Below are 5,684 nucleotides of genomic sequence, written 5' to 3'. Positions count from 1 at the left end.
TGGCAGCAACCCAAGCAGGATTCTTAGCCGCAGAAGTCCAAATGAGCCCAAAATACCAAGATTTGTTAGATTACGAGTCTTGAATATACCAGCTTTAACTTATGTGATCGTAGGATGAGTGCCCAAAGAAGAGGAATCAATAGAAGTATCAAGACTCATCCACAAGGTGAGAACAAATATCACACGAGGATGAACTGGATTGAGGAATGTGCGATGATGAAGTGGTAGGAGAGATGAATCAATATGATAAAAATGTGGTTCCAAGAAATTTGAAATAGGAAAAGAGGAAAGAGGTTGGGCCTGGGAGCTAGGTATAGCAGAAAAGTGAGTTTTATCAAATTGAGCATGGCGGGTGATATATAGCTTAGTGGTGGCAAGATCAAGACAGCGGAACCCTTTATGAGCAGGACTACAACTAAAAAAAATAGAAGGAATGCTGCGGGGAGAAAACTTGTTAGGCATATAATCACGCAAGTAAGGATAAACACGACAACCAAAGGGATGAAAATTGTCATAATGTGGACTGTAGCCATAGAAGAGTTCAAAGGGTGACTTACCTCTAAGAAGTGGAGTAGACAACTGGTTGATAATATAAGCTGCAGTGCTGAAGGCGTCAACCCCAAAAACGAGGAGAAAGATGAGAGTGAAAGAGAAGGGCCAAGCTAGTCTCAGTCACATGACGATTTCTTCTCTCAACATGAACATTTTGAGCAGGTGTATATGGACAAGAGAGTTGATGGTGGATGCCAAAATTACGTAAATGAGTTTTGAAACAAGTGCTAATAAATTCGGTACCTCCATCGCTTTGAAATACCTTAATACGAGAAGAATATTGATTTTCCATAAATTTTTGAAATTGAAGAAAAATATCAAAGAAATCATATTTAAATTTTAAAGGGTAAAGCCAAGTGAATCGAAAATAATCATCAATAAAAATAACATAGTAAAGAAAACCCGAATTTGATTTGACGGGGGAAGAACCCCAAAGATCACAATGAATAAGATCTAACACATGAGACGATCTACGTTAATTGCAAGAATAAAGCAATCGATGACTTTTTGCAAGCTGACAAGTATTATATAATGATGGAGAAGACAATAAAGACTTAAGAGAAAGAGATGACCTTTTCTATTTAAAAAAGAAATAACAGAATGATTCACATGACTCAGACGAGTATGCCATAAAGCATATGAAGCACGTAAAGATTTATTTCTAAGGACTGAAATAAAAGTAGAGTTGCCGCACTCCAGCACATATAGTCCTCCATCTCTTTTACCGGTGGCCACCACCCTTCCTATTTGACGATTCTGGATAGTAATAAGATTATTAATAAATGTAACGGAGAGAGGAAAATCAGACGTTAATTTACTGATGGAAAGAAGATTTTTAGTGAGATGAGGGACAACCAAGACATCTAATAAGTGAATATTTTGAACAGGAGAAAGAGTACCGGTGTGGGTAATGGGTAGGGATGCACCGTTTCCTACGATCACAGAGTCCTTACCCGTGTAATTTTTAGACTGATCCAAAATAGATGGGTCGGCAGTCATATAGGCCGAAGCCCCAGTGTCCAGAAACCAATCAGCAGCATCGGGTCCAGCAATAGAACATGACATGTTAAAGGCTTCAGCAAGGTGAGCATGAGAAGAATCAGGTCGAACATACCGTTGGTTGCAGCGGTCGGCATAATGGCCCTCTTTGCGGCATATTTGGCAGTGAGGTGGTCGACGACCCTAACCTGAGTGGGTTCATCCTTAATTGGAAGAGTTGTTTTTGTGGGAATAAGAACGACCTCGCTGGTTGTTAGAGGAACCAAGGTAGCTTCTATGGGTGTGACCACGATTAGTGGATGTGAATGCTGGAGGTGAGTCGGAGGTTTTCTATGTTATGTATTTGTATATAGCACATACCTATACATTTTTTTAATTTTCATCCTTTTTGTTTTTAAATGTAAAAAATTTACCATATATTCATTCTATATTTTTTTTTATTCTGAAGGATTTGCATTAAAATTTCAAATATCTACTTAATAATAATTATTTATTGATAACAAGAAATTAGCTAATTTCTATATTAGATAATGACTCCATATTAAATAGTTTCTTAATAAATAAAAAAATATAAAAGAAAATTTTAACAAAAATATCAATAGAATAAATGGAGATTAATATTGAGTTATACTTACCATATTTGAAGAGATTTCCGCCCATATATACAAGTCATGTGAATAAATAACTGATTTAATTAGAGGTTAATCAAATCAATATAGAAATATCATTTAAAACTAAACAAACAATTATTTTGAATTCAACAGGTTTTAGACCTAATTTAATTTTTTGGATAGTAAACTTTTTCAATCCAATAAATCTTTATCAAATAATGAATTCGCCTAATCTAACCATAAAATATTCGGTTGATTCGAGTTGTTCGAATAATTTACTAAAAAATATTTAATAAAAATTAATTACTAATATAGAAAACCTTTGTTAATTTGTTTTTAAATACTGATTTATTTTACTTGGTTTGATCGTGTTCTTGGAGTAACTATTTTAACACTCTAATACATATAAAATAATTAAAAAAAAAAACAACAAAAACAAGATGTCAAATTTAAAACGATCTCACTTATTATGTTTCTTTACACGTTATATTTTCCTAAACAGTTTGTTGAGCTAATATTTTTAATCAATCCAACCATTTCATTTACCACCCAAATTTTCACCCTTAAAAAAAAGTAATAATAGTAATAGTAATAAATCCCTTTCTTATTTTTTATTCCTAAATTATCCTATAAAATCATTTTTCCCCTTAATCTAAAAATCATAAACTCACCAAGAAAATTAATCATGGAACTTCCTCCAAAACCCACAAAAATCAATGTAATTTTTCTTCTTCTTTCTCTTTGAATTTCACTTTTTTTTTTCTTTATTTCATTCTATTGATGGTGTGGGCTTGACTTGTTATTCTACTTTTCATTGGTTTTTCTTTCCCATTACTTAAAATGATTATGAGTTTTTGTTCAAAATCAGGATTAGTTGATTGAAAAACTTTGTTTCTTTCATGTAACCAACACAAAGATGAACTAATAAACCTAACTGTCGTTTTCAACATTATTTTATCGAGAAACAAAGAGAGATTGAATCATCTGTGATTTTGTTCGGCAGGTTACCGCGGTGAGAATCTCAGCCGTGATTGTACTGGCATTGGTGAGCTTAGCCACAGTGGACGCTATGAATCCACGTCTAAGTTCGAACTCTCTGAAATTTCAGGTCATCAATTGTCGAAAACACTCGGCGTTGCTGACGGAGTTTGGCGGCGTCGGTGATGGAGTAACTTCAAATACTCACGCGTTCCGAAAAGCGATTGAACATCTCAGCACACTCGCGGCAGATGGTGGTGCTCAATTGATCGTGCCGCCAGGGAAATGACTGACTGGAAGTTTTAATCTGACTAGCCATTACACACTTTTTATTGATAAAGAAGCAAAAATTCTTGCATCCCAGGTTCGACCCATCGAGTATTTTATTTTTATAAAGCTAACTTTGGGAGTGGTGATTTGAGTACTTTAATCTATAAGTACTTCAATCCAAAATAAATGAGTCGAATTTGTTCCTCTTAAGTGCAAAATGAATCAGAATGGCCACTTGTGGAAGTTCTCCAATCTTATGGAGGAGGAAGAGATGCTCCCGATGGACGGTACAGCAGTCTCATCTTTGGAACTAATCTCACCGATGTGGTTATCACAGGTGATTATTTTTCTATTACTTTTCTATGCTATTAGAATTAAATAAAAAAAATTAAAGTAAATGAAAACATAACAAAAACATTTATAGAAAATGAAGTTGGGTTGGTCACATGGGGTAACAACGGTACAATCGATGGGCAGGGATCTTCTTGGTGGGAAAAATTTAAGAAAGGGGAGCTCAAGGTAACACGACCATATGTGATCGAGATCATGTACTCTGATCAAATCCAGATCTCGGATCTCACTTTGATCAACTCACCTTCTTGGTTTGTCCATCCGATTTATAGCACGTTTCACTATTTCATTTCAATCCCATTATACTTATATTTTAGGATTATGCTTGAAAGAAGAAAAAAAGAAAAAAAGAAAAGAAAAAAAAAAGTTAAAACTTGTAATAATATACCATTCAAATCATTCCAACTAAAATTATATATATATATATATATATATATATATATATATATATATATATATATATATATAATATTATTATGATTTATTTTTAATCTAGTTGGGTTTGGTTGGGTGAAAATGCAAAATGTGATTAGGGTTCATTTCTTTGTCAATCCCTCTCCCTAATTCTCTATTCGATTTATCAGATTCTTGTTCCAAACACTCGAATCGAAGACTGCTACATTGTCTCCGGTGACGATTGCATTGCCATCAAGAGCGGATGGGACCAATATGGTATCAAGTTCGGAATGCCGACCGAGGACCTTGTCATTCGCCACCTCACTTGCATATCACCAGATTCTGCAGGTATCACCCTTGGCAGCGAAATGTCTGGCAGAATTCGCAACGTCAGGATCGAAAACGTCACTGCAATCAATACACAGTCTGCTGTCAGAATCAAAACCGCTCGCGGACGAGGTGGTTTCGTAAAGGACATTTTCGTCCGAAGAATGTTTCTATCCACGATGAAATATGTCTTCTGGATGACTGGAGACTACAAATCGCATGCAGATGACAAGTTTGATCCCTCAGCATTGCCGGTGATTAAGAACATTAATTACAGAGACGTGGTGGCTAAGAATGTTAATATGTCGGCGAATTTGGCAGGGATATCGGGAGATCCATTCACGGATATTTGTATTTCGAATGTGAAGATTGGATTGTCGAAGAAGCCTAAAAAGTTGCAGTGGAACTGTACAAAAGTTGAGGGATTTAGTAGTGATGTGGATCGGCCGCCATGTGCTCCATTGGCTAAGGCAGCGAAAAGTGGTGGATGTGACTTTCCTGAAGATAAGCTGCCAATTGAGAATGTTCAGTTGAAGTCATGGTCTGTTGAAATTCCTACCTTCTAGTAGAGACTTTGTTTTTTAAAAAATTCTATAGAATAAATGGTAATGAAAAATTTAATGAAGATATAGATCAAATGTCTTTTCCTTTAAAATTTATAAAAAAAAAAAATAATAATAATAATTTTGAAATTAAGTTATTTCAATTAGATTTGTAATATTTAGTAACACTCAAACTCAAAATCATCAAGATAATACTCTAAATTTGAAAAAATAAAATGAAACCTCTTAAATCCAAATATGTATGAATCTACCATGAAGTTTTTATGGTATTAGTACAACATTGTATCAAATTCTGTATAATCTTTTTTATGTTTTTAGTACAACAATTATATGGGGTAGGAATTGAATCTTCTATCTTAAAGAAGAGAGTGCATATCAATTACGGTAAAGTAACACCTAAGTTTGAAAGAATTTAGAGAATAAAAGAACACCTAAGTTTGAAAGAATTTAGAGAATAAAAGATAAAAATGAAGAGAAAGGAACCTAAAAAGGACTAGGAAATTAAGTGATGTTTAAAGAGAAAAAAAGGAAGAAAATATTTTAGAATGAATTAGAAGATTTTATTTTAGTTGTTTTTAGGAAGTGTGGGTCCATATTTGCTCCCATGGGTAGAATAGTAAATAAACATCTAATGACC

The 5,684-nt window shown here is 34.1% G+C and overlaps 1 pseudogene; it reads left to right on the top strand.

Annotated features, from left to right (window-relative positions):
- The first annotated feature begins 2,847 nt into the window (after positions 1 to 2,847).
- LOC111786289 (putative polygalacturonase) lies at positions 2,848 to 5,050 on the top strand (annotated as a pseudogene).
- Positions 5,051 to 5,684: the final 634 nt, after the last annotated feature.

This window comes from Cucurbita pepo, unplaced genomic scaffold (genome assembly GCF_057944985.1).
Source record: "Cucurbita pepo subsp. pepo isolate OVF unplaced genomic scaffold, ASM5794498v1 scafford_3, whole genome shotgun sequence".
Lineage (NCBI taxonomy): Eukaryota > Viridiplantae > Streptophyta > Magnoliopsida > Cucurbitales > Cucurbitaceae > Cucurbita > Cucurbita pepo.
The sequence above is the reverse complement of the archived record's forward strand: the minus strand, read 5'-3'. Positions and strand labels throughout refer to the sequence as shown.